The 12097-nt window shown below is 31.2% G+C and overlaps 1 protein-coding gene across 1 annotated transcript in view; it reads left to right on the top strand.

Moving 5' to 3' along the window:
- Positions 1–12097, top strand: part of LOC137656715 (TBCC domain-containing protein 1-like) — a 137511-nt gene that overhangs the window by 28149 nt on the left and 97265 nt on the right. The gene's annotated exons all lie outside the window — the stretch shown is intronic.

Raw genomic sequence — 12097 nt, 5'->3', positions numbered from 1 at the left:
AATGATTTCTAGATTATCTGAAAATTGTTTTTAAGTTTTTAATGTGGGAAAAACGATCAATGAGTTTTAGAAATATTCAAATTTTTAGCTTTAAATATCGTTCACTTTTTTTCTGCTAAAAAAAATCTTTTTTGAAAATACCGTAAACTTACCCAAAAATTCATATAAATTTATTTTTTCTATATTTTAAACCTTCTTTATTTACTTTCTTTTTTTGGTATTACTAGACAGGCAGTTAATTCTAATAGCCTGGCCTTCTCCATCATGAGGCTCAATACTACACAGTATTCTAGAAGTTTTATTCCAGCTGTTACCAAGTTGTGGAATGATCTTCCTAATCGGATAGTTGAATCAGTAAAACTTCAAAAGTTCAAAGTTGGAGCAAATATTTTTATGTTGACCAGGCTGACATGAGTCTTTTTATAGTTTATATATGACTTATCTATTTTTGACGTTGTTAATAGTTTATATAGGACATATCTGTTATGACGTTGTCACTGTTTTTAGAATGATTTATTGTTAATTTATTCTCATCATTCATTTATTTCTTTATTTCCTTTCCTCACTGGGCTATTTTTCCCTATTGGAGCCTTTGAGCTTATAGCATCTTGCTTTTCTAACTAGGGTTGTAGCTTGGCTATTATTAATAATAATAATAATAATAATAATAATAATAATAATTACGTTTGCTTCTATTTTTACATTTTATTTCATGCAGTTGTTTTGTTATATTTCATAATTTTCGTTTGTGTTTAAACTTCAGCTGTTTTATTTGTTATAATTTCAATAACTTGTTTGTTATTACAATTACCAAACGTTAAAGTGTACTCTTGGGTAGTGCCATAGCCTCTGTACCACGGTCTTCCACTGTCTTGGGTAGAGTTCTCTTGCTTGAGGTACACTCGGGCACACTATTCTATCTTCATTTCTCTTCCTCTTGCTTTTTTTAAGATTTTATTGTTCGTATATGAAAAATCTAATTTAATGTTGTTACTGTTTTTAGAATATATTAATTTAATTGTTTATTACTTATCTAGTTTATTTATTTCCTTATTTCATTTCCTCACTGGGCTATTTTTCCCTCTTGGAGCCCTTGGGCTTATAGCCTTTTGCTTTTCCAACTAGTGTTCTAGCTTAGCTAATAATAATAATAATAATAATAATAATAAACAGTAATAATAATAATAATAATAATAATAATAATAATAACAATTGAAATAATGATAATAATGATAATAATAATAATAATGATAATGAAAATCCGGTCTTCTGGCTAACAAGTAGGCTCGGGCCCCGTTAGCTTAGTCATTACCCATTTTGTCCTCCACATCCCGTCCAAACCCGGTGTGATATCGCTAATCTTAAAACATGTCGCAATCCCAAGTTTGTTATCGCAAACTTCGACCAGAAAAAAACAAAAACAAAAAAACAGAACATCGGTTTCTGACGCTTATAGCAAGTGAGAGTCAGTGACTAGGGTTGCCATGTTTTCGAAATGAGAAAAGTATCCCTTTTAATCAACTCCAGCTTTAAAAAGGCCAATCCAATATTAGAAAAAAGGCCAAAATATAGTATTGTATTTAAGGCCCACATTTTTCAGGATATTATTAAAGGCCAACCAATTTCTAAAAGGCTAAATTTGAGGTTTATTGTCCTAAAAAAGGCCAAAATGGCAACTCTGCATTGAGACACATTCCGGCGGAAGCTAGAGCCTAGAACTCCGGTAAAACAAAACGTATGCTTATGTAGACCTCTAGATAAGGTTTGCTTGAAACTAAACTAACTAGAGTCATGATAATGATAGAGATGGTGACTGCTGCTAAGGTGATGTTATTATTATTATTATTATCATTATTATTATTATTATTATTATTATTGTTGTTGTTGTTGTGTACTCCGAAATTAAGACTATAATTGTAAGTAAATATTATTATTATTATTATTATTATTATTATTATTATTACTTGCTAAGCTACAACCCTTGCTAGAAAAGCCGGATACTTTAAGCCTAGGGGCTTCAACAGGGAAAATAGCCCAGTGAGGAAAGGAAACAAGGAAATAAGAGAATATCAATTAAAATAAAATATTTTAAGAACAGTAACAACACTGAAATAAATATTTCTTATATAAACTATAAAAAACTTTAACGAAATAAGAGGAAGAGAAGTAAGGCAGAATAGTGTGCCAGAATGTACCCTCAAGCAAGAGAACTCTAAGCCAGGACAGTACAAGGCCATGGTACAGAGGCTATGGCACTACCCAAGACTAGAGAACAATGGTTTGATTTTGGAGTGTCCTCCTTTTTAAAGAACTGCTTACCATAGCTAAAGAGTATCTTCTACTCTTACCAAGAGAAAAGTAGCCACTGAACAATTACAGTGCAGTAGTTAACCCCTTGGGGGAAGAAAAATTGTTTGGTAATCTCAGTGTTGTCAGGTGCATGAGGACAGAGGAGAATATGGAAAGAATTGGGCAGACTATTTGGTGTATGTGTAGGCAAAGACAAAATGAGCCGTAACCAGAGAGAAGGGTCCAATGGTGTACCGTCAGGCCAGTCAAAGGACCCATTAACCCTGGATAGGTACGGTGGGTCGTTTGCGACCCCGAGCGTCAAAAAAAAACAGGTTTTTCTCACGTGACTCACCCCTGTGACTGAATTTGTGGGTGATCGACCTGCAGGAGGTGTCTCCCCTACACGCTCTAGTAGTGTCCAGATGTGCATTGCTGTAGCTGTACTCCTTCCCCGATTTCTGAGACGCGTCGGGGTCGTTCGCGTCCGAGTTTACCCTTCTGAGGTAGTTTGCATAATTATCAAAGTTATTACGTATTATGAAATTGTCGTAGAATGGTGCAACTTGTATAGGTTATCAGTTGTGGAAAGTCTTGGTGGATTGTTTGGCTACCATGTGCATGTTTTTTTTTTTAGTTAAAATGTCGTTCATCACCACGAGGACCATTTTACCGCGAGTGCCCCTATTTCATTTTTTTTTCATTTTTTTGCCAAGTCATTTTTCCGTAAGATATTGCCAAATAGTGTCGTAAAACTTTTGCTTGTTTAGTGTTGGAAAGTGTGTCTAGATGATCTGGCTACCCATGCATGACTTTGTTTTTGTCAGATACGACGTAGTTATTGGTATATTGGGTATTTAACTGCGGTTACCAATTTCTGTTTTTTTTTCAATATTTGTAAAAATTACTACGTAGTAAGGAATTGCCGTATATTATTCATTTTTTTTTCATGTTTATGTGTTAGAAAGTGTGCCTTGATGGTTGGGCTAACACGTGCATGTCTTTTTTTTTTATCTGAGATGTCGTATATTAGAATGTCGGGCATTTTACCGCGAGTGTCCCTTTTTAATTTTTTTTTATTTTTTTGCCAAGTTATTTTTCCGTAAGATATTGCGAAATAGTGTCGTAAAACTTTTGCTTTTTTAATGTTGGAAAGTGTGTCTAGATGATCTGGCTACCCATGCGTGATTTTGTTTATGTCAGATACGACGTAGTTATTGGTATATTGGGTGTTTAAATGCGGTTGCCAATTTCTGTTTTTTTTTCAATATTTGTAAAAATTTACTACGTAGTAAGGAATTGCCGTATATTATTGATTTTTTTTTCATGTTTATGTGTTAGAAAGTGTGCCTTGATGGTTGGGCTAACACGTGCATGTCTTTTTTTTTTATCTGAGATGCCGTATATTAGAATGTTGGGCATTTTTCCGCGAGTGCCCCTTTTTATTTGTTTTGCATTTTTTTGCTTAGTCATGTTACCGTAAGGAATTGGCAAGTAGTGTCGCAAAACTTATATTTTTATAGTGTTGGAAAGTGTTTCTAGATGATCTGGCTACCCATGCCTATTTTTTTTTTAGCCAGATATGGCGTATATATAAGTATGTGTTCGATTTTCCTGTGATTGCCATTTTTTCGTTTTTTCCCATTTCTTTCAAAATTACTACGTACTAAGGAACTATCACAGAGTAATATTTCATTTATATGTTTATTTGTCGGAAAATATGCCTTGATGGTTTGCCTAGCACGTGGCTGAAATTTTTTTTTTCTGAAATGCCGTATATTAGAATGGCCATTTTTCCACGAGTGCCCCTTTTTATTTGTTTTGCATTTTTTTGCTTAGTCATGTTACCGTAAGGAATTGGCAAGTAGTGTCGCAAAACTTATATTTTTATAGTGTTGGAAAGTGTTTCTAGATGATCTGGCTACCCATGCCTATCTTTTTTTTAGCCAGATATGGCGTATATATAGGTATGTGTTCGATTTTCCGGTGATTGCCATTTTTTCGTTTTTTCCCAATTCTTTCAAAATTACTACGTACTAAGGAACTATCACAGAGTAATGATTCCTCTAGATGTTTATTTGTCGGAAAATTTTGTTTACTTTTTTTTTGATTGAATATCATCAAATTTTTTTAGCTAAAATATTGTTTTACATTTTTTTTTTTCGATTTTATTTCCCTTCAAAAAAATTTTTTTTGGGTCAGAATTTTAATTTTATAGTCGTAAAATAATCGACAATTATCCAGCAACCCACCATACAATTTTTATGCATATCCAATAATAATTAGATTAGTAAATAACACCTTGAAATTGACATACCCTTCCTATATTTCAAGTGGCAGATTAGGGAGTCTGAGTCAGTGTGGTTGGCGGCCATTTTGTGGACATATCCGAAGCGTAAGCTGCCCTATCTATATATATTCTTGTTCCCTATAGAATTTGTGATATTTTGGTATATTTTTACCTGCATAAATATCATATTATATATTAAATATATGTATTTTTTTACGAAATTTCCAAGTACTCAAAAAATTACCTTTAGATATGGCCCCTGATATAAATGTAATTTACAAAATAATGAAGATTTTTTTACATATTTCTATTTTAGGATAACATATGTTTATTCCCTAAAAAAATTAGCCACTTCCTATTTCATTTGGGTACCCAAAAAAATTCATGAAATTTGGACAATTTTTTTTGGCCAAAAAAAGTTACCCTTTTTTTCTCATTTCAGATCTTCACCTCCATGGGTCTGACTTCATCCAAAATACATCAAGATGTGTCCTAAACATTCAAGAATCAATTCCTAAAAGGATTTGTGTATATATGTATAAACTTTTTTTTTATGAATTTTTATGTCAGGTCTTTTTTTTTTTCTACTTAATTTTTTAAAATATTTATAATAAATAGTTTTTCTGCAGATGAGTAGTATTTATCTTTACAGTTGTTTTAAGCATTCATTGAAGTTTTTTTTGGCAAAAGAAAAAAGGAGGTTACTGCAAAAACTGATTTTTCAAGAATTTTTTTTGGCGTCGGGGTCGTTCGCGTCCGAGTATACCCTTAAAGGGGTGTCCGAGGACCGTACCTATCCAGGGTTAAATCTCTAGCGGTAGTATCTCAACGGGCGGCTGGTGCCCTGACCAACCTACTATCTATTCTAATGAATACTATGACTAGGCCTATCAATATAACTACTTTGAAAATAGTAGTAGCCTAAATGTATGAGTATAATATTCAATACCATAAGAATAGTAGTAATTATTCGGATAATTTAGAGATGTCATGAGATGGAAGAGCTTTTAATAAACAAAATGAGATTATGAAAAGTAAAATGCCCCTTTCTCCAAAAGGAAAAGTCCTAGAACATAAGCAAATTACAACTCGATGAGTTTTTTAAAGAATAATGATGGGAATAACACTATTTTACCTTATTTCTCTTCCTCTTGTTTTGTTAAAGTCTTCATACTGTATTTTATTTAGGAAATATTCATTTTGATGTTGCCGTTCTTAAAATATTTTATTCTTCTTGTTTCCTTTCCTCGCCGGGCTATTTTCCCTGTTGGGGCCCCTGGGCTTATAGCATACTGCTTTTCCAACTAGGGTTGTAGATTAGCAAGTATTAATAATAATAATAATAATAATAATAATAATGATAATAATAATAATAATAATAATAATAACACTAAGAGATTGGAAAAGAGCAACATGGATACGAAAGCAAACTAAAGTAAGAGGATTTATTTAAACGTAAGAAAAAGAAATGGACATGGACAGGACATATAATAAGAATGGTAGATGATAAATGGACATTTAAGGATAACAGAATGGGTCCCTGGAGATTGCAAAAGAAGCAGGAGAAGGAAGAGAAGATATAATAACGAAAATTTTGCCGGTGTAGACTGGCATAGAAGTACCATAAACAGACTGGGGTGGAAGGACATTTCTGAAGCCTTTGTTCTACAGTGGACTAGTACGACTATTCACGGCTGCTGATATTGAAGATGAGTAATCCCTTGATATCTGGTGAAACAGTTCATTAGGGTTAAGGTAGAATTAATCGGGAAATCACAGTTTTTTTTAACAAACTGCTCACGTCAGAGCAACTGAAGAAACTACGTAAGTGGGATGACTTGTTTCGAAAACATGTTGACCCCTCTAAGGCAGTTACCTTTAATTAGAATTGCATCAGATAAAAAATAACTGTCCCCCCAATATATATATATATATATATATATATATATATATATATATATATATATATGTATATATATATATATATACATATATATATATATATATATATATATATATATATATATATATATACACACACACCTGGTAAATGGGTTAATTGTTTGTGTATTGGCATGATCAGTAAATGCACTAGTCAGCGTCAACCATACTAGGTTGGTTTACTGTGTGATCAGACAAAAGTTTCCCACCATCACCAATGCTTAGTTGGCCATGGAAGTGATGAAAATTGGCCAATCCCCAGACATGAATAAGGACATGTTCAAGGTCATTGTGTAGCAATGGACCAGAAACGGCTGCATTTGTTGTTATTGTTGTCATTGTTGTTGTTAATATATATGCTGTAATACTATATGTATATATATATATATATATATATATATATATATATATATATATATTGTGTGTGTGTGTGTGTGAGAGAGAGAGAGAGAGAGAGAGAGAGAGAGAGAGAGAGAGAGAGAGAGAGAGAGAGAGAGTTATGGGGTCCTTTGACTGGCCAGACGGTACTACATTGAATCCCTTTCTCTGGTTACGGATTATTTTCCCTTTGCTTACACATACAACGAATTGTCTGGCCTGTTCTTTACAGATTCACCTCTGCCCTCATACACCTGACAACACTGAAATTACCAAACAATACTTCTTCACCCAAGGGGTTAACTACTGCACTGTAATTGTTCAACGGCCACTTTCCTCTTGGTAAGGGTAGATGAGACTCTTTAGCTGTGGTAAGCAGCTCTTCTAGGAGGACACTCCAAATTCAAACCATTGTTCTCTAGTCTTGGTTAGTACCATAGCCTCTGTACCATGGTCTTCCACTGTCTTGGGTACACTATTCTAATTTCTCTTCCTCTTGTTTTGTTAAAGTTTTTATAGTTTATATAGGAGATATTTATTCTAATGTTGTTGCTGTTCCTAGAATATTTTGTTTTTCCTTAATTCCTTTCCTCACAGGGCTGTTTTCCCTGTTGGGGCCCCTGGGCCTATAGCATCCTGCTTTTCCAACCAGAGAAATTAATATATATATATATATATATATATATATATATATATATATATATATATATATATATATATATATATATATATATTTATATATATATATATATATATATATATATATATATATATATATATATATATATAGATATATTGTGCATGTGTTTACACATTAAATGCATTACAAAATATATGATACTTCATTGGAGAATTGCATTGTTTTTTACCATATCTACGTTTAGGCTACAATATTAGGAAGACTAGTATAAATCTTAATGGTTTTGATAATAATTTCTTGGCTTAATTCGTGACTCCTGAAGATATAAATTATCTAAGAAATAATTATGATTAATACTATTTGTGACGCACTGTACGCAAAACTTTTTGTGGACAGTCCACGAGCCATTCATGAAACTCCCTTTACGTCACTTCCCTTATAAGTCTAGCAGTATTTCAAACACTTCATAATTTGATACTGTATTTTTTATATAATCGTTTGTTTATTATGAAACTAGAATAGTGGACGAACTCTGTCCTGTGAATGTCGTGTTTGATTTAATTTAACTTTGTTTCCTAAACTTGTCTAGATCGTTTTTATTAATCATAGGTCTAATGTTACCATCTTTAGAACACTGCTGTAATGGTTGGCAAATGTCAGTCAGAAGAAATTCTATATTTTTTTTTCTTCCATAATTGCAAAGGACTGCTTGATAATTTTCAGTCGAAAAAATCATGTATTTTTTTATATACAAAATTTTAATGAAATAAATAACACTCTTGCCTCATATTTGTTTCAGATTCTATTTTCAAAATTCTTCATATTCTTTTTATTTCAATTTGAATATTCATTTCTTGAAATTCCTTTGGTAGAAAATTAAAAATGTGTTAAATTATAACCATCCTCCCCTATTTATATAATAAACAGAAAGTCTCTCTCTCTCTCTCTCTCTCTCTCTCTCTCTCTCTCTCTCTCTCTCTCTCTCTCTCTCTCTCTCTATATATATATATATATATATATATATATATATATATACATATATATATATATAACTTGATAAGCTACAACCCTAGTTGGAAAAGCAAGATGCTCTAAGCTCAGGGGCCCCAACAGGGAAAATAGCCCAGTGAGGAAAGGAAACAAGGAAAAATAATATATTTTAAGAACAGTAACATAAATATCTCTTATATAAACTATAAAAAAAAAACTTTTAACAAAACAAGAGGAAAAGAAATAAGATAGAATAGTGTGCCTGAGTGTACCCTTAAGCAAGAGAACTCTAACCCAAGACAGTGGAAGACCATAGTACAGACGCTATGGCCCTACCCAAGACTAGAGAACAATGGTTTAATTTTTGAGTGTCCTTCTCCCCCAAAGAGTTGCTTACCATAGCTAAAGAGTCTCTCCTACCCTTACCAAGAGGAAAGTAGCCACTGAACAATTACAGTGCAGTAGTTAACCCCTTAGATGAAGAAGAGTTGATTGGTAATCTCTGTGTTGTCAGGTATATGAGGACAGAGGAGAATCTGTAAAGAATAGGCCAGACTATTCGGTGTATGTGTATCCAAAGGGGAAGTGAACCGTAACCAGTGAGAAAGATCCAATGTAGTACTGTCTGGCCAGACAAAGGACCCCATAACTTTCTAGTGATGGTATTTCAAAGGGTGGCTTGTGCCCTGGCCAACCTACCACCTATGTAGATATTTAGCCGTTATTTTTTAGCCGACTCGCGTAGACTAATATATCAATGTTAGACTTCGTAGAACTGGATATCCGTGTAAGTATGTCACATTAATTAGAAAGAGAACAGAATTAGTTTTCAGTAATCGTCAGATTTCTTTTCACGGAATATTGCTGATTAAGCAACTCTCGGGGCTATAATATATACTATAGCCCGAATATGTAAACCATGATAGGAAAATATCTATAATCAAACTCAAAATTTAAAAAAGATGTTTTATTTCATCGTTTAAATTACCGAAGAAGACAATCAAGTCTTATAGAGAGTATATTGAAGAAGGATGTTAGTACATGTAGGCCTACCAGTTAGTACCACCCGTAGGCCTAAGCTGGATGTAGATTATTTTTTTTTATTTTTTAATTATTACTACCATTCTTCTTCTTCTTCTTATTATTATTATTATTATTATTATTATTATTATTATTATTATTATTATTATACCTTGTTTAAAATACCAGAAGACTTGTGTTTGTTACCAGGCTCACAGCGAAGGTCATTTTTATTTGTCCCATTTAGACCAGCTACGTCTGGGTGGACTAGTGTACTACTCAGTGTTCACAGAGGAACGAAAGTAATAAGTGAATAACGGGTGTTATATCTCTCTCTAGCATTACATAACGTTTAAAAAAAAACATATAAAGTGTGTTTATAACACGCATGTTATGTTATAACGTTATTAAATACGGTTATTGTACTGCTGCCACTATAACTTCATTCTTCGATCAAGTGAGAATATTTGGAGTCTTTTTTCTTAGAACTAAATTCTATTTATTATAAAGTTTGAGACGTTTAGATTATTCATATTATAATTTTAATGGATTAATGACATTAATTATGAATCATTTTCTTTGTCCTCATTTTAGTATGGAATCTTATTCGTGAAATAGCTACACTTTCTGTGATATTCAGAACAAAAATAAGAAACCTTTACGTCTCTCTCTCTCTCTCTCTCTCTCTCTCTCTCTCTCTCTCTCTCTCTCTCTGTTTATATATATATATATATATATATATATATATATATATATATATATATATATATATGTGTGTGTGTATATATATATATATGTATATATATATATGTATATATATATATATGTATATATATATATATATATGTATATATATATATATATATATATATATATATATATATATATATATATATGTATATATATATATATATATATATATATATATATGTATATATATATATATATATATATATATATATATATATATATATATATATATATGTGTGTGTGTGTGTGTGTGTGCATGCATGTATGCATGTATGTTAACATTAATTGTATTTAACAAAATGAAAGATTAATTTGTTCAATCTTCATAATGAAGACAGAACCTTTGCATCGGCTCCCTAGCTCTCAATTTTTTTTATGTTCTTATCTCATGTTATTTCTTTATTTGGATTTGTTAAATCTTTTTCTCCATGTACGGCATAGAATATACTTTGTACCATATATGTTCAAAGGTTAGAATATCTCCCAATATCTTATTTTTATTATTGTATGTTACTTCCTATGGAGAACCATCTTTCTTATCACCTATACGCCCAGCAGACTCCGATAAAAGAGGCAGTTGAAAGTTGTTCCCCCAAATTTGTCTTCGCAGAAAGTTTGGTCAATATTTAATTATGCATCTTAAGCTAGAATGTTATATTTACTTTTTCATTCATAGATAATTAATTTATTCATTTAAATTCTCGTTATATTAATTTAAATATCGCTTAAAATCTAAGTGTACTAAACAAATTTTCGGATTATGAATTATTTTAAAAAGGAGAATGTCCGTCAAGTGGAGGGTCTCTCTCTCTCTCTCTCTCTCTCTCTCTCTCTCTCTCTCTCTCTCTCTCTCTCTCTCTCTCTCTCTCTCTCTCTCTCTCTCTCTCTCTCTCTCTCTCTCAATCATGCATAAAGCTTAAAAAAACTATACAGAAATTTGTTGCATAGAATATACGTGATCAGAAAGAAATTAAATAACATTAAAATAAAATAATACATTAGTTCTTATGTAGTTCAAGATATACTGGCTTTTTAAATAGAAATAAATGTAATTGTACTATATATATATTATATATATATATATATATATATATATATATATATATATATATATATATATATATATATATATATATATATATATATATATATATATGTGTGTGTGTGTGTGTGTGTGTGAAGAGATGGGATTGACATGTAGGTTATGCTGTGTATGTTGCATAAAAAGAAATAGGATTTCAAAATGCCAAAACATGTAAATGTGATAAGAAAGTTACCATAGTTCAAGAATTTAATTAGGGTATTTTTTAAATATTTTCGCTATCTGATAAAATAGAGAGATTAATGTTTTTAATGTAAAATATACTGAGGTTATATATATTTATATATGTATATATATATATATATATATATATATATATACATATATATATATATATATATATATATATATATATATATATATATATATATATATATATATATATATATATGTGTGTGTGTGTGTAAATGTATTAACTTAAAATCTGTTCTTGGATTTAAACAGAATTATGAATCTACATTGAGATCCGTTCAATATAAGGCCATTTGGTGCCCAAAATTAGTAGATTGAAATAGTTACGAGTAAAACCGTTTACATTTTTGAAAGTCTATACAACTTCCAAGAAAATTCCAGGTTATTTTTATCTTATATATCATTATGTGATCAAGAGAGTTCTTCACTTTCATCTTGAAGAAATTTATCACTTTCTTTGAGAAAGTTCCTCACTTCTTAGGCTTTAAGGAGTTCCACACTAAAG

This window comes from Palaemon carinicauda, chromosome 17 (assembly GCF_036898095.1).
Source record: "Palaemon carinicauda isolate YSFRI2023 chromosome 17, ASM3689809v2, whole genome shotgun sequence".
NCBI lineage: Eukaryota > Metazoa > Arthropoda > Malacostraca > Decapoda > Palaemonidae > Palaemon > Palaemon carinicauda.
The sequence above is the reverse complement of the archived record's forward strand: the minus strand, read 5'-3'. Positions and strand labels throughout refer to the sequence as shown.